The sequence below is a fragment of the Amblyomma maculatum genome, chromosome 11, assembly GCF_055883805.1.
Source record: "Amblyomma maculatum isolate TAMU_Amacu chromosome 11, ASM5588380v1, whole genome shotgun sequence".
NCBI classification, from domain to species: Eukaryota; Metazoa; Arthropoda; class Arachnida; order Ixodida; family Ixodidae; genus Amblyomma; species Amblyomma maculatum.
The window spans coordinates 97,647,768-97,666,334 of record NC_139354.1 but is presented as its reverse complement, the minus strand read 5'-3'; the positions used below and the strand labels follow the sequence as shown (position 1 = coordinate 97,666,334).

Here is an 18,567-nt window from a genome sequence, read left to right as displayed (position 1 = left end):
CAAGAAGGTGGGAGGGAAATTTGGTGTCAACCTGTTCTTTTCCACCCCATGTAAACTGTCTCCTTTATGCCGGTTAACAAGTGATAACCTGCAAAAGAAAGTAGGGTGCGGAGTCAACCACAGACCTAAGTTTATAGCCTGTAAGATGGTAGTTATCTACGAGATCCCATTCTGCTGTTGTTTCGTATATGTAGGGCAGACGGGTCGCTACATTAATAAACGCCTTCAGGAGCACAATAACTCTTTGAGCCAGCACGGTGGGCAGATTTTAGCAAGGCACTGGCAGTCTTGCAAGATCAATGACAAGAAGAAAAAAGTATTTTGTACGCCGCTTTTCAAGCACACAAAGGTTGCGCGAAGAACAGGAAGGCAAGCGAGATTTTTAAAGTCTGGCAAATTGCTAGATACGGTGTAGAAAATTGTGTTAGCGATGCATCAATTCACCTGTATCAGAAAAAACTTGTCTTTGTGGGTTTATAAGGTAGGCTACGTTCGTTTTTGTCGTTAAGTTTGGTCGCGCATGCGTTATGCTCTTGAAGGAAGGACGTTTCGTTCAATAAATCAGTTGTTAGTCTATGCTCGTCCTGTCTGCATCTTTTCTGTGTCCTGTCTCCTGCGTAGTTTTATGTCTCCTATTTGACGCGCCTTTTAATTCTGTATTATAGCTGGTAAATTTCTCTAAAAGCATTCTTGTATACATCCTTAATGGACACTAGCTAAAATAATCTCTTTATTGGAATATAATAGCAGCGGCTTTACTTTAAATAATATTAAAACAGTGTCATACCATCCTACTTGTACATTAGTAGAAATGTCATACTCCTACGTGTTCCCACGTGCTTCAAAGTTTGTGAACCAAGCAAATATTCTTGGTGCCTGGCAAATCAGTTTCCGCGGAAAGTGTTACGTATCGAATTCATAGAACGCCCTTGAGAGTGAATTCTTTCCTGGCACCACAAATTTATGCTGGTTTGGTGACACTAGAAATAGCCGATGCTTATGACGGTGAAGAGCCAAATATCTTATTGAAAGTACTACAGAATGCGGTTTCCACATTATTTATTCACGCAATTGTCTCCATTCGTCCGAAACCGACTACTTTATGTGCATTAAAAGGTCTTATTTCCGGCAGCTATCAAAACATCAGAGGGGCTCTTGAAGTGGCCGTCCTCTCACCTGTGCTCTTTAACATCCTACTCAGTTCGAATACCAGTCATCACCAAGTCTGCACGTATGTCAGTGCAGATGAAACTATGTAATCTGCGGCTTTACCTTTAATTTTATCCGTCTATGTGGGCTTGCCTTCGTAACTCAGCTTCTTTGATCATTGCTTGTGTTACGTGCTATTCACGGTAAAAGAAGAAAAGAAGCCAACAGTCGGCGAGGCCAAGGTAAGCATTGGGGATTATACTTTGTCTTTTTTTAATTTTTACTTCGGTAGTCACATAAATTAGTCACTTATTCTGATTAGGGGAACGATAAATACGATTTAGAAGGAACAACAACGTGCCGATGGTGGGAACCGAACCCACGACCTCCGAATATTGCGTCCGGTGCTCTTCCAATTGAGCTACATCGGCCGCTGTCCACTCTGCTACTTTTTTGGGTATTAATGTTGTCTGTATACGAACCTTGAGAGTGTTCACCAGCGCCACCCTCAAATAGCGGTGGACCTGGAACGTCCTGTGTTACCGCCAGCGTCACGTAGAACGTGATCAAGAGTAAGGGCGAAAGCTTTGCTAGGACCCTCTTACGCTATCTATGGCTTCAAGACTACCAGAACTGAGGCCCCCGTAAGCTACACGCAGATAAATGAAGGTGAAATGAGGGTGCTCGTTATAATACATGAAGAAAAGAAGCGAACAGTCGGCGAGGCTAAGGAAAGCATTGGGGATTGTACTTCGTCTACCTCCTTATTTGGGACCGCTGAAATAGGTTTATTTCCCGCACGTAACACATGTGCAACATTGTTTTGAACGTTTAAATGTGCTCCTGTTTAATATCATTCCTTCAAAATTATGTTGGTGTTCGGCTGAAATTTTCTACACGACGTTTTCCCCAATAACACAAAACATTTGTCACCTCACGTTTATAAATTGATTATTACCAAATTATTTGCAAAGCCTTCCAGTTAGCAAAACAACAGCAACTGGCACCTGTCAATGCTATGAAAAGGCAGGCATGGGATTATAATTCTGCTTTTAGACTGGGGGTTTTCTGTTGGGCTTCAAGACAGCACCCCAATGTTTCTGGTGGTCTTCCTGGTAGTGGTGCATTCTCTGCACGAACTAAACGAACCTTATTCAGCATTGGCAGTCATTACAGATTTTATTCCTTGTGCTTGTCGCATGATTCGAATAGAGATGGTACTGTTCTAATCACCTTTCTATCATTGATCCCACCAAATGTTTTTGTTATTTTCGCGTATCAGGTCATAGCAATGTCGCAATAATTGAGTTTGCTGGTAACTGGCCTGAACAGTCTGTCAGTTGCCGCATGTTACCTATCCTCAAGTCTACAGCGTATATAAGAGATGCGCGGTTTCGTAGCCGCACTTTATAAGGCACGAAAACTGAATCTCTTTTAACATATATTGGCCATCTCTATCTCACGTAGTGTTGGAGAAGATAACCATGTCAATGATAGCAGAATCAGGTCTCCCTAATAAGGCTGAGTTGTATCCCTACCCTACATTTCTATACGCACAGGTCTTGTTTGCCACCTCATCCCGTCTTTGCATTCTGCGGGGAATGGAATCATATACCATTTCATTGTGTTCTGCCGCCCCTTCACCATGATGAGAAGGCGATGTTTAGAACAGTGGAGAACGTTTGGCGGCCAGATAGTATCGTTGTTTTCATCCACGATACTTGGGTGAACTCACAGGTCCGTTTTGACTGTCATTCAAAGATTCACAGTGAAGTCTAAACGCATCCCTTGCTAATGTATATTTTGTAATCACTGCCTACAAATCTCTAAGTGCTTGCCCTCTGTGTGCATTATGTTTTTTTTCTTTTCATTTCGATGTTTAATCTTTTTGTTTCCTTCGTCTTCAATAAAATTGTTTTAATTTTCACGGTGAAAATATACATCTATAAATATCCCTGCACCCTAATTCTAACCGACACCCTAACCGACACAATGTGTGGGTATGCCTCATCAGTTCAAAGGATTTCAACACGCACCATACAATTACATGGTCCTATTTCTGTAACGCATAAGCTACCACGTTCAGGAATAACGGCGAATAATATGAAACTCGGTAATGAACGAAGTACAGTAATCGGTATAATATATCATCATCATCATCATCACCATCATCAGCCTGATTATTCCGACTGCAGGGCGAAGGCCTCTCCCATATTTCTCCACTTAACCCGGTTCTGTGCTAGCGGCATCCACTTGACCCTCGCGACCTTCTTAATCTCATCCGCCCACCTAACTTTCTGCCGCCCCCTGCTACGCTTTCCTTCCCTTGGAATCCAGTTTGTTACCCTCAGCGACCATCGGTTATCCTCTCTTCGCACTACATGTCCTGCCCATGTCCATTTCTTCTTCTTAATTTCCACTAGAATGTCGATAACTTGAGTTATTTCTCTGACCCACTCTGCACGCTTTTGTATCTCTTAATGTTACCCCTACCATTTTTCGTTCCATAGCCCTCTGGGTTGTCCTCAACTTAAGTAGAACTCTCTTGGTTAGCCTCCACGTTTCAGCCCCATAGGTGAGTACAATATATATATATATATATATATATATATATATATATATATATATATATATATATATATATATATATATATATATATATATATATATATATATATGAAGTATCATCCCCAACGCTTCCCTTGGCCTCACCGAATGTTGGCTTTTTCTTCATGTATTATAACGAGCACCCTCATTTCCCCTTAATTGATCTGCTTGTAGCCTACGGGGGTATCGGTTCTGGCAGTCTTGAAGCCATAGGTAGCGTAAAAGGGTTCTAGCACAGCTTTCGCCCTCGCTCTTGATCACGTTCTACGTGACGCTGGCGGTAACAAAGAACGTTCCACGTCCGCCGCTATGGTTGAGGGTGGCGCTGGTTAACACTCTCAAGGTTCGTGTACAGACAACATAAATACCCCAGCAAGTAGCAGGGGGGACAGCGGCCGATGTAGCTCAGTTGGAAGAGCACCGGACGCGATATACGGAGGTCGTGGGTTCGGTTCCCACTATCGGCACGTTGTTTTTTCTTCTACTTTGTGTTTAATTATCTTTCCCCTAAACAGATTACATTACTAATTTCTATGATTATCAAAGTAAACATTAATAAAAACATAAAGTACCATCCCCAACGCTTTCCCTTGGCCTCGCCGACTGTTGGCTTCTCTCCTTCATATATATATGTATGTATATATATATATATATATATATATATATATATATATATATATATATATATATATATATATATATATATATATGAAGGAGGGAAGCATATATATATATATATATATATACAAAGTAGACTGACACATGCTTAAAAACATAAGAAGGTTTTACTGACCTTTCGACTGGGGACCAGTCTTCATCAGAGTGGCATTTTACAGATCAGATCAGCATCAGTTTTATGGGGTTTTCAGGAAGGCAGCTACAGTGCGCCGAAGTTAGACGTCAAAAGAAAACAGACAAATGATTCAAAAAAGCACATGCAGCTGCAGGAGGCAGCTACAGTGCGCCTGAGTTAAAATCTTCAAAAAAGCACATGGCACGGGATGACTCAAGGTTCGGAAAGGTGTTCAGTTGTCACAGTAACCCGTACACGTGGGCATAAGATAAGATTCCTGAATGCATATATACACACACACACAGACACACACGCACACACACATGCCCAAACACAGAGACCAGACAGTCAAGCATAAGTCAGGCAGACACCAATACAATGACTGGAAGCCTGCCAATCGCCCTTTCTCAACGAACGTGCGCCGCGCACAATAGCCGTGCCTCCAGCAGGAGTCACTGTTCACAAATATGTGTAGTGGTCACAGTAAGCTATTCATATACACGGTGGCACAATAAGACTCCAGTAGGCACACGAACACAGAGGCCATCTAGCCAAGCATGAGTTCCACAAGGGTCGAAAATTCTTGACAAAAGATTAAGAGCCCAAAAAAGCAATATGGTAAAGTCTGCGCGGAACGCAGTGCTTAGGCCAAGTAACCTTATACCTCAGAAAAGTACCACAGCAGGACAAAGCCGACAGGCAGACAACAGGAAATACGAAAGTGAGTGCTCTTTTTTCCTCAACTTGCGCTGCACACATTAGACGGGCCTCAAGGATGAGCCACTGTGGCAATGATGAAGGAAATCGTACTTTCAATATGAGCCTTTTAGGGCTCGCAAAATACACTGATAATATATGGCGAGGAATGACCAAGAGCCATTTGCGACCATCCGGGCGATAGCTTATGCGATACAGCAGACCACCCCGGATCATAAAATGGGAAGCTTGGTGACGAAGGGCTTGCGGGAATGAAGATGTTGAGGACGCGGTGAGGACGTCTAGGAGTGAAGATATCCAGGGATCCTGGCGTTGTTCAAAAGGAAGATCGTCGGAAGTAAGGGCTGCAATGGAGGGTTCGGATATCGAGTCCGAGGGTGCCGGAGAAGGCAGCGGCTAGCGCGACAAGGCGTCAGCGTCGGAGTGTTTGCGTCCCGATCGATATATCACGTCAAAGTAAAAGTCTTGAAGGCGAAGAGCCCAGCGGCCTAGGCGTCCTGAAGGGTCTTTCAGAGAAGCCAACCAGCAGAGCGTATGGTGGTCGGTGATAACATTGAAGCGGCGGCCATATAAGTAGGGGCGAAACTTTTTTAAGGCCCACACGATTGCAAGACACTCGTTTTCCTTGACGGTGTAGTTAGATTCAGCTTTCGTTAGCGCTCGTCTAGCGTAAGCAACTACATATTCAGAAAAGCCGGGTTTGCGTCAAGTGAGGACAGCACCGAGACCGATGCCGCTGGCGTCAGTGTGCACCTCTGTAGGAGCGGATGGGTCGTAATGGCGGAGAATGGGCGGCGAGGTTAGTAGACGTCGGAGCGTAGCGAAAGCATCGTCGCAGAGTGGGGTCCATGTAGGCAAGTCGGAGGGACCATTTAGGAACTTTGTAAGCGGTGCAATGATGGTAGCGAAATTGCGGACAAATGGCGAAAATATGAGCATAGGCCGACGAAGCGGCGCAGCTCTTTAACAGAAGTCGGCTTCGGAAATTCAGTGACCGCACGTAGTTTGTCCGGATCGGGCAGCACACCATCTTTGGACACAACATGACCCAGTATTGTCAGCTTGCGGGCGCCAAAACGACACTTCTTCAGGTTAAGTTGAAGACCGGCGCCAGTGAGACAGCTCAGGATTTGGTGCAAGCGCACGACAAGCGTCGGAAACTCGGGAGAGAAAACGACGATATCATCCAAATAACAAAGGCAAATGTTCCACTTGAGGCCGCGTAAGATGTTGTCCATCATTTGTTCAAACGTAGCAGGAGCGTTGCAGAGACCAATCGGCATCACAGTGAACTCATATAGTCGATCAGGGGTAACAAAGGCTGTCTTGGGGCGGTCAGACTCAGCCATAGAGACGTGCCAATAGCCAGAACGCAGGTCCAAGGACGAAACAAACTCGGCTCCTTGTAAAAAATCTATGGCGTCGTCAATGCGGGATAGTGGGTATACGTCTTTACCTGTAACTTTGTTAAGACGGCGGTAGTCAACACAAAATCTTATGGAGCCACCCTTCTTTTCCACCAGTACCACTGGAGACGATCACGGACTAGATGAAGGCTGAATTACACCCATGTCGTCGACCTGCTCAGCAATAACACGGCGCTCCGTAGGCGAAACACGGTAAGGGCGCTGGCGAAGAGGGCACGACTGCCGGTGTCGATGTGGTGAACAACCTCGGTTGCACGGCCCAAGGAAGTCGTCTGCACGTCAAACGAAGACCGGAACTGGTTGAGGAGAACAAACAGTTGCTCACGGTAAGTCGGGTTGAGGTCACTGGCCACAGATGATTGAAAAAGGTCCCAACTCGGTATATCGGAAGACGCAGTAATCGTCGTTAGGGAGGCTATGTGGGCGCTCTGTGGTAAATACCCGTCAACATCAAACGGCGAGATCAGGTCAGCAACTTCAATAGGGCCAAGACATTCGTCACGAAGTAGTGGAACCACAGCGTTTAAGGCATTCGCAGCAACAATGTCAGCAGCGCCGCGGTTAATATCGATGATAGCAAAGGGGAGAAGGAGTTTACGGCGAGAAGCAAACATGCAGTCATCCATAGTGCGTGCAGGGACAGAGCGCAGAGTGCGACGGCACAGGCGGGCGATGCGGCCGGGAATACCGCAGGCATAGCAAATAGGCCGGTTGTCATTCGTGCGTCAAGGATTGTAGCGAGGCGTCGTAGATCGGAACCGTAGGGCGACAGATGGTGGCGCCATATTCGGCACGTACGCAAAGGACTGTGGAGGCGCTGGGCGGGCGGTACCTTGTGCATACGTTGGAAGCATTTGTACTTGCACAGGTAGAGGCGGCACGACAACAGGGGGGCTGTAACCTAATGGTGCAGCAAGAGGTGTGGGCTGCAGTGGAACAGGGTCGGCATGAAGTGTGACAGGCGCTGGCTGACCAAAACTGGGAATGGCATCACCAACCTCCTGCGTGATGGTGTGTCGGATAGAAGGGTTAAGCAGCTGGGCTGTAGATGATAGGCGTGGGCCAGACAAAAGCCCAAGCTGTCAGGAGACCTCATCCCGAACGAAGTCTTTGATGTCAGCCAAAAGGTCGCTGCTCACAGCCAGGCCAGTTATGGACGCAGCAGGTGCGGAAGAGCGACGAGTGCAGAGGCGTTTTTTGAGCATTTCATCGAAACTTTGGCAAAGGTTGTATACTGATGCCACCGTGGTTGGGCTCTTTGCCCACAGCATGTGAAATGCATCGGCAGCAATGCCCTACATTATGTATTTTATCTTGGCAGCCTCATCCATAGACGGGTCGACACACATGCATAAATTAACGACGTCTTCAATGTAGCTTGTGAAGCTTTCCTCTTCATGCTGAACGCGTACGCGCAGGGCTTCTTCAGCGCGTAGTTTCTGAACTGTGTGACAACCGAAAACGTTCCTGAGCTTTGCCTTAAAGTTGGCCCAGGTTGGCATGTCGACCTCATGATTTCGACACCAGAAGGTAGCAACGTCACTCAGGTAGAAGATGGCGTTGTTGATTTTCATGCGGTCATCCCACTTGTTATGACGACTCACCCGCTTGTAGGAGGCCAACGAATCTTCAACTTCCTGGTCGCCCTGCCCGCTGAAAACTGCGGGATCTCGCTGCCGAATGGTACCGGAGCATGAGATGGACTGCGAAGGGGCTGCCACTGGCTGTTGACCTACCTCGTTTGTCGCCATAGGTATCGTACGGCTGCGGAGCTCCACGGTGATCGTTTAAGGGTCGTACCTCGGCACGTTACACCAAATGAAGAGGGCTTTATTGGGGGTTATTCGAAGGACTGGAGACGGCGACCGATGACACAAGACGATCGTAGAGAGAAGCAAAATCTCGTCCGAACGAGACAGTCCGAGCTCTCAGTGCGCGCGCCAGCTGATCGGCGTCGTCATCGTCGTTAGTGTCGGTGCTGTATCATCTTCTTCCTTACTATATATATATATATATATATATATATATATATATATATATATATATATGTCTGTGTGTGTGTGTGTGTGTGTGTGTGTGTGTGTGTGTGTGTGTGTGTGTGTGTGTGTGTGTGTGTGTGTGTGTGTGTGTGTGTGTGTGTGTGTGTGTGTGTGTGTGCGCGCGCGCGTGTGAGTGTGTGTTTGTAGAACATCCGTCGTGCGTCGAAGATTAACGTGCCGAATCCCGGGTGGAATTAAAATCAGCGTGTCGAGGAGATGTAACTCACCTCTCTGGTGTCATCACCTGTCACCATTGCCAAAACGCACTCTCTCACTAACTTAGGACTTGCAGCCATCGCGGTCGTAGTATCTTCCTCTGTCAAGCCTCCAAGCCCTCAAGCACAAGCGGCTGTGGAGCAAGCAACCACGGTGGCGGTCAGACCTGTGAATCTGATGAGGGTGCTAAGAATATCTTGTTCCGTACATGACGACATTGAAAATCGTAGCTAGCAGCGTTTTATGCTGAAACCATCTACTGGGACTATACTCGCGAAGCTCTTCGTGGATTAGAGGGGATAACAGCGATAATATAGGAATTAGTGAGGTTAGAAAGTCCGATAACCCATATACTGTTCTAACGGGCGTTAATGTACCCAGCTACCGGAGTTTAACAGACAGAACCGAAGTATTGGGGTTCCTATAAATAAGATTTGGTTTGGTTTATGAGGTTTAACATCTAACGTTACTCAGGAAATGAGAGACACTGTATTGGAGGGCTCCAGATATTTCGACTACACGGAGACTCTAACGTTCACTGACTACCACGAGACATGGGCGGTTTGGTTTTAGCCTCCATCGAAAAGCCGCCACCGCAGCCAAGATTTAATCGCACGCCGTTCGGCAGTTGTCGAGCACCGAAACCACTTCGCGACCATGTCGTGGCTCCAGCAAACAAGTATGCACCAGCTGTCATAAAGGAGCCTAAATTATTCTTGAAAATCTCGCAAGCATCATAAATAACGCTTTTAATTGGTACAAAATCACGGTATGCAGGTCTTCGAGCATTAGTGTTGTAACACTGACCAGTTGGTACAAATGTTTCATGAAAACGTGGGATCTGCAATCCATTACGCAAAGAAACAGCATGTGCTGGTGGCCGATTTCAGTTCTACGGGAGCCAAGAATTAGGCAAGAGAGAAAGCAGAGGGTGAATGTGATATTTGCTGTAGAAGTAGCAGGGGAAGTCGTCAATCTGATGACTGCAGCACATTAGCAGCACAAACAAATCAAATGAGACGAACGCAAACACGGGCGGTAACATCATAAGTTTCATTGCCTTCAACTTGCATACATAGACAACCGTTGCATACCAGCGCTAGGGGACCAAGAAAGAGAAAAGAAAACGAACTGATGAAACCGTGGCATGATTATACCGTCACTCCTGCCTATTATTTCCAATTGTTATCTTGCTCCCGGGAGCTCAGAAACAGCATTTACTTCATACTTACGCGTACAGATGGCACCGTTACACATCTCGGGCAACATATATATAACCTGCGCCTCCGCTATATTGTCACGTAGTGGTGACGAGGCCGACGACACAAATGAAGGGTCGATGATTGCACTAAGGAAACACTTTATTTGGGCTGACTTGCGCCCGCAAAAGAACTAAGCAACTCGGTGGCGGCGATAGAAACAAACGTGCTCGTCGATCGTCGAACAAAGAATGCTCGTCACACTCGGCAACACTCAATTTAAAGGCTGCACAGAACAATCTAGGTAACGTCGCAAACAGCTACCAGCACGGGCTGGAACATTGTGGAAAGACACCCGAGTGGCCGGAACCTTCGAGACAGATCTCGGTGCATCTTGTGCTACAACAAAACTGATAAAGGTGTGACTCGCGACATTGAGCATTAACAAACAAAGATTACGGAACCAATACGCGGTCCAGAATCAGTGTGATAAGCCTGTATGCCGGCGGACGCCAAAAAACAACAAATACTGTTTTGAAGGTTTCGCGACATTACTCCCCCCTTAAAAAAACATCGCCTCGATGTTTCAAAACAAAGCAACTTAAACATAAACACTGCGAAGTTTAAACACCACAGATTGTTTAACGTGCGTAATAAGGCTTCAGTCGTACAACATGTACAATTTCTGGGCGTGCGCGTCGCTTTTGTGATGCTGAAGTTCCGTCGGGAATGCCTTCATAGTCCAGTGGTCCGACGTGGCGAATGATTTTGTACGGCCCAAAGTATCGACGCAACAACTTTTCACTAAGTCCACGACGGCGAATTGGTGTCCAAACCCACACTTGGTCCCCTGGATTGTACTCCGCGTGGCGTCGTCGTAAGTTGTATCGTCGGCTGTCGGTGCGCTGTTGGTCTTTAATACGCAGCCGTGCGAGTCGTCGAACTTCCTCTGCACGCTGCAGGTAGGCGACGACGTCGAGGTTGTCCTCGTTGGTTACGTGCGGTAGCATTGCGTCGAGCGTCGTCGTGGGCTCCCTACCGTACACAAGCTTGAACGGGGTCGCTCTGGTCGTCTCCTGGATTGCCGTGTTATACGCGAAGATCACGTACGGCAAGATGGCGTCCCAGGTCTTGTGTTCAGCGTCGACGTACATAGCGATCATGTCCGCGATCGTTTTGTTCAGGCGCTCCGTAAGGCCATTGGTCTGGGGATGGTACGCAGTTGTTCGTCGATGGCTTGTGCGACTGTATTCCAGGATGGCTTGCGTCAACTCTGCCGTAAACGCCGTTCCCCGGTCCGTGATGAGCACTTGTGGGGCGCCGTGTCGCAAGAGAATTTGTTCGACAAAAAATTTGGCGACTTCTGCCGCGGTACCATTGGGCAGTGCTTTTGCTTCGGCGTAACGGGTTAGGTAGTCAGTGGCCACGATGATCCACTTGTTACCCAGAGACGAAGATGGAAAGGGGCCAAGGAAATCCATCCCAATTTGTTGAAATGGCATGATTGGGGGCGGAATCGGGTTTAGTAGTCCTGCTGGTCTGATCGGCGGCGTCTTGCGTCGTTGGCACTCACGACACGTCTTCACGTAGTGGGCAACTTCGGCAGGCAGTCGCGGCCAGTAGTACTTCTCCTGGATTCGATGCAACGTGCGCGCAAATCCCAGGTGGCTTGCTGTGGGCTCATCGTATAACGCCTGCAGAATCTCTGGCCGGAGGTTTTGGGCACTACGAGAAGCTGCGCGGTATTGTTGGGTGCGAAGTTCTTTACGAGGAGGCCATTGCTTAACGTGAAGGATGATAAATGTCGCCTGAACACACCAGGAGGGGAAGCGGGCTTTCCTTCCAAGTAATCGGCTAGCGCTTTCAGCTCAGGGTCTGATCGCTGTTGTTCTGCGAAACTACTGGCGCTTACCGGTCCCTAAAAGGCGTCGTCGTCATCGTCCTTCGGGGGAGCATCGACGGGAGCGCGGGATAAGCAGTCTGCGTCGGAATGCTTTCGGCCCGACTTATAGACTACAGTCATGTCAAATTCTTGAAGTCGTAGGCTCCATCTGGCATAGCGGCCGGAGGGATCTTTCAAATTAGCCAGCCAGCAGAGCGCGTGATGGTCGCTTACCACCTTGAATGGTCGGCCGTATAGGTATGGACGAAACTTAGAAGTGGCCCAGATGATTGCACGGCACTCCTTCTCGGTCGTCGAGTAATTGGCTTCGGCTTTTGTGAGTGACCTGCTAGCGTGGGCGATTACTTTCTCCTGTCCGGCACTCTTCTGGACGAGAACGGCTCCTAGGCCCACACTGCTCGCGTCGGTGTGAATTTCGGTCTCGGCGTTTTCATCAAAGTGGCTAAGTACAGGAGGGCATTGCAGGCGGCGCTTGAGTTTGTCGATGGCTTCTCCTTGCGGCGCTTCCCATTTAAAAGTTACGTCAGCCTTTGTAAGCTGCGTCAACAGTTCGGCGATCCGCGAAAAGTTTCTGACAAATCGTCGATAATAAGCGCACAGCCTAAGAAATCGGCGCACAGCTTTCTTGTCGGCAGGCGGTGGGAATTGTGCGATTGCAGCTGTTTTCGCCGGGTCTGGGCGAATACCGTCCTTGCTAACTATGTGACCTAGGAACCGGAGTTCTTCGTAGGCGAAGTGACACTTCTCTGCTTTTAGTGTTAGTCCCGATGACTTGATGGCTTCCAACACTGTCTGTAGTCGTTTGAGGTGGTCTTCAAAGTTTGACGAGACGACAACAACGTCGTCCAAATATGCCAAACAAATTTGCACTTCAAACCTGCCATGACTGTGCCCATTACTCGTTGAAACATGGCTGGTGCGGAGCAGAGGCCAAATGGCATCATCTTGAACTCATAAAGGCCGTCCAATGTGATGAATGCGGTCTTCTCGCGATCTCTTTCGTCGACCTCAATTTGCCAATATCCGCTCTTCAGGTCCATCGATGAGAAGTACCTTGCATTGCAGAGCCGGTCGAGAGTGTCGTCGATGCGGGGAAGCGGGTAGACATCCTTCTTCGTTATGCTATTCAAGCGGCGGTAATCAACGCAGAAGCGAAGTGTGCTGTCTTTCTTCTTGACCAAAACGACTGGTGCCGCCCAGGGGCTGTTCGATGGCTGGATTACGTCATCACGCAGCATTTCCTGAACTTGATTGCGAATGGCCTGCCGTTCTCGAGGCGATACACGATAAGGGCTTTGGCGCAGAGGTCGGTCGTGTTCGTCCGTTATAATGCGGTGCTTGGCCAGTGGTGTTTGTCGTACCTTTGATGATGACGAGAAGCACTCCCTGTAGTTTCGAAGAAGACTGCGAATCTGGTTTTTCCTGCTGTGGGTCAATACTGGGTTGATGTCAAATGTGGGCTGACGGAATTGGTCCAGTGCGTCTTCCAGTGGTTGGGCGTGGAGGGCGAATACGTCTTTGAGGTTTGCTAATTCGTAGAGAAAAGCGATGGTCGTGCCCTTGTTGAGATGCCGGTATTCTTCGGTGAAGTTTGTTACCAGCACCTGGGCTTGTCCTCTCCGGAATTTCGCAATGCCTCTTGCGATGCCGATACCTCGTTCCAAGAGCAATTGGATATTTCCTTCGACGATGCCTTCAGCGGTTTCGATGTCTGTGCTACCTACACTGACGGCCACGCTTGATCGGGGCGGCACGGTCAATTCTCCGTCGAGGACGTTTAGAGCGACGTGTTGCGTCGAAGTCGTCGTAGCAGGTATGGCTTTGTCTGCAAAGAGCTTGATGACCTTGGATCGGAGGTCGATGATAGCCCTATTTTCATTTAGGAAGTCCATGCCTAAAATCACGTCGCGGGAGCACTGCTGCAAGACCACGAAACTGGTGGGGTAAGTACGCCCATTTACAGTTATTCTTGCAGTACACCGTCCCGATTGAGTAATCAGGTTGCCACCTGCGGTGCGAATCAGCGGGCCATCCCAAGCGGTTGTAACTTTCCTGAGATGGGAGCCTAACGGTCCACTGATGACTGAATAGTCAGCTCCGGTGTCTACAAGGGCAGTGATTCTGCGACCGTCGATATCAACTTCAAGGTCACTTATTCGCGCCCTCGCATTGCACGTGGGCATTAGTGTCCGATCTCGGCTCCGTCGTTTCTTCAGGTCATGGCCGGGGCATACCGTTGTTACTTCGCTGGGCGGTGGTGTCTGCTTGCACTCTGGTCGTGTTGTCGTCGATATCGTCGTGTGGAGCGGCGATGAAATGGTTGCGTCGTCGTTAGTGGTCGTCGGCGGCGGAGGATCTTCGTCTTTTCGCTGTTGAGCAACCTCACCTCCAAAGGTTGCTGCCTTTAGTTTCCCCTACGGGGGCTAGGAGACCGTCCTTGCACGTGACTGCGGCCCGGCGACGCAAATCGGGCATTGTACGGCGATGGTGATCGTGATAGACGCCTTGGCGACGAGTGCTCTCCGCTGCGCAGGAAGTCGTTGATTTCCTGTGGTCGCTCGCCAGGACGGGGTCGTGGGGCGTCGACAGCGAAACCACGGAGGCCGATCCGCCTGTACGGGCAGTGACGGAGGATGTGTCCTGCCTCACCACAATGGAAGCAGAGCGGTCGGTTGTTTGCTGTCCTCCAGGCGTCGCACTTCCTGGGGTTTGGGGGTCGTTGGTAGGCTTGGCGGGCGGGGGCCAAGGGGCGGCTTTCGGGAACAGGACGGTTGCGGCGAGGGCTCGGAAAGTTATCACGTTGGGGCGGAGGGAAACGTAATGCACCAGCGTAGTTCATCGCTGTTGCCTCGTGTGCTGGAACAGTCGCAGCCGTCGCTTGAGGAACGCCCAGCGCCTGCTCGACTTCTTCACGGATGACGTCCGCGAGCGTCGCCACCTGCGGTTGTTGCGATGATGGCATCAGTCGGCGGAGCTCTTCTCGCACGATCTCTCGGATGAGGTCCAGAAGGTTCTCTCCGCTTGTGGATGCGTTGGGGTAGTGGTTTGAGCAGTCCGGCTGAAGCGGTCGCTCGTAGTGGCGCATCCGGGTGGCCAATGTCTTCTCGATAGTAGACGCCTTCGTTTCAAATTCCGCCACGGTTTTTGGCGGATTTCGTCAAGGCTTGCAAAAAGCGATTCTTTGACGCCTCGCATTAAAAATTTGACCCTCTCTCCATCGGTCATGTTAGGGTCGGCGCGGCGAAAGAGGCGCTTCATCTCCTCAACGTATGCCAGGACAGGCTCCTCAGTAAGTTGAAGTCTTGACTGAAGGAGGGCCTTGGCTCTTTCCTTTCGGACGACGCTTGAAAAGGCAGTAAGAAACGCTTCCTTGAAAGTCTCCCAATCATTCATAGTTGCTTCATGATTTTCGAACCAAACTCGGGCATGTCCTTGCAGAACAAAGTAAACTTGCCTATGTTTCGCGGCGTCGTTCCAGCCGTTGAAATCTGCCACACGGTCGAAAAGGTCCATCCAATCTCCCGCATCTTCATCCGGTAGTCCATGGAAGCAGGGGGGCTCACGGGGTTGGACGAAAACAGCCGGTGCTGTAGGCTGGGCCATTGTCAGCGTCGATGCCTTCCGAGAACGAATGGGGTCAGGCAGTAGACCGTGTTCGGGTTGTAGGCCTTAAAGTCGGCGGCTGGCTCGGTGACCTGTAGCCTGGTCTTCCAGGGCGACAGGAACACGGCTTGGGTCTTCGCTTGAAGGATCAAATGCAGCACCTCCACCAGATGTCACGTAGTGGTGACGAGGCCGACGACACAAATGAAGGGTCGATGATTGCACTAAAGAAACACTTTATTTGGACTGACTTGCGCCCGTAAAAGAACTAAGCGACTCCGCGGCGGCGATAGAAACAAACGTGCTCGTCGATCGTCGAACAAAGAATGCTCGTCACACTCGGCAACGCTCAATTTAAAGGCTGCACAGAACAATCTAGATAACGTCGCAAACAGCTACCAGCACGGGCTGGAACATTGTGGAAAGACACCCGAGTGGCCGGAACCTTCGGGACAGATCTCGGTGCATCTTGTGCTACAACAAAACTGATAAAGGTGTGACTCGCGACATCGAGCATTAACAAACAAAGATTACGGAACCGATACGCGGTCCAGAATCAGAGTGATAAGCCTGTATGCCGGCGGCCGCCAAAAAACAACAAATGCTGTTTTGAAGGTTTCGCGGCAATATTCCTTGAGGTGGTGTCCCGACCCTTGCGCATAACTGCAGTTTATTCAAAGTCATGTACACAGTCCTTTCACTGGCTGCAGTCTTTAGTTAGCCCCCTCCCCCTTCCCCGAGTTTACATCTTTCAAGCTTATTTTGTATTCCGATAGCCTGTTGTTAAGATATCTGCTTGTTGCGTCGACGTAAATTTTGCCGCATCATAGGGTAATAGAGTACACCTCTTTCTCGCAGCATGCAAGTCGCGGGGATGTTTCGTCACGTAATCGCGCACTCTGTTGGTTTCTGAATTAACCTTCTAGCCCAAATGCAGCAATATACAAGGCGCCGAACCGAGAACTTCAATAACCGCTCTGTTCTCAGTCTTTTTCCGGTTGCGCGAAATAGTGTGTAGGTAAAGTACGACATACCTTTGACATGCATTTGCACTGGGTCAATTCTTTGAATTTCTGAGCATGCTTTCCGCTACACCAATTAGTAGATGCGCTATGTGTCCGGCTTTCTGAAGACGATGCGCTTGCTTCAGAAAAGCATCTTCCTTTCGATACGCTAACGATTTCTCAAAGGCGTTCGTGAAGTAAGACTTTACTATGGCTCTCTTTACTAGTTTAGAGTGTGCCGAGGCGATCGGTAGAACTGGCTTGTCCCCCACTCCCTCGCATGCCCAGAACAGATGTTGAGCGCTGAAATACGCGCTAGTCAAAGCATATAATGTAGCCATTTACCGGGCATCCATGAGAGACCATTAATGGTTGAGGCAGTCAGTGTATATGGTAACAACATGAGACACTCGTGTGTAAGAGCAATCATCAGTAAATCCATAATTAATAGGAAATCTTTCACAAATATAAAGAAATGGGATTTGTCTAGGTTCGTGTGTCGCACCAACCTTAAGCGATATCTATCTTCCTCTGTAAAGCTGCGGGATAGATGCGCTGAGCTTGGTGTGGCCACGGTCTTTAGGTTGGTGGGTGATTTTATAGTCATCATGGACGATACAGAAGGGTGCTCTCAAACACGAGTGCCCCATGTGCTGCATGTGAAGTGTAGAAAGGTACACGAATCAAGGACATCGCAACAAAACAAATATCCATATTCAATCGATAAGGTTCGCCTTATCGCGTCTGTTAGATGATATCCCACATATACATCATTCCATATACGCCGACGACATCACCATATGGACTAATTCTGGCTCCGATGGAGATATTACAACGAGCTATCGACATGGTACAGTCCTATGTGCAGGAAAATGGCCTTACCTGTTCACCGGCTAAATCAGAACTATTAGTTATAAGGAACAAACAAGCTTCACAGGCAGAACCAGATTCTCGAGAACCTATCCAGTTACACATTGAAAACCAGTCGATACCCCCGGTAGTCACGATCTGAGTTCTCGGAATGTTGATTCAGAATAACACGCAGAACAGAAGCTATACGCCGGCTACGCGTCACGGCGCACCAGATAGTTGGGCTAGTGAGACGCATTGCCCCACATCGCAGGGGTATCAGAGAAGCCGACCTATGCAGGATCATTCACGCATTTATGATAAGCAGAATCATGTACGCTTGCCCGTACTATCATCTGCGTCGTAGGGACGAACATGCACTTAATAGCATAATTAGAACAGCATACAAAGCGGCCCTTAGCTTACCAGTATACGCTAACTCAGATCGACTACTGCAGTTAGGAATTTTTAACACACTATCTGAACTAATTGAAGCCCATAAGACAGCACAAGTGACCCGCCTGTCACGCAGCCTTGCGGGACGCGTAATTCTCGACAAGCTCCACATCCACCCCACTGAGGAGGTGTGCGCAACATCCCATTTATCGGCTGACATAACTAGTAGACTAGTTGTTAAACCAATAGCCAAAAACATGCTACCAGGTAGACATGATGCCCGCAGGAAGACAAGGGCACAGACCCTTGAGAAACAGTACGAGGACGATCCACAAGCAGTGTACGTGGATGCAGCTGAGCACATCAAAAACGGAGCATACGTGGCATGTATGGCCACTCCAAAGTCAACCTTCATTAACGCTATAACATTTCATGCTAGCTCCATATGCGAGGCAGAGGAAGTAGCTATCGCACTGGCCATCGCGGATCCCCACACCAAAACTATTCTAAGCGACTCAAAAAGCGCCGTTCAAAATTTCCCCAAAAATTCTGTAAGCGCACTCGCGGCGCGAATTCTGCGCAACCGATCTCTCAATCACAACATCAATCTCGTATGGGTTCCGGCTCACGCGGGTAACTCCGGAAACGAAGGGGTCGACCGTCTA

General features: G+C 48.7%; 1 non-coding gene across 1 annotated transcript; it reads right to left on the bottom strand.

The window, feature by feature from the left end:
* Positions 1-1,507: 1,507 nt before the first annotated feature.
* On the bottom strand, positions 1,508-1,580 carry TRNAL-CAA (transfer RNA leucine (anticodon CAA)). The gene has a single exon. It is a non-coding gene; the product is annotated as a tRNA-Leu (tRNA).
* Positions 1,581-18,567: the final 16,987 nt, after the last annotated feature.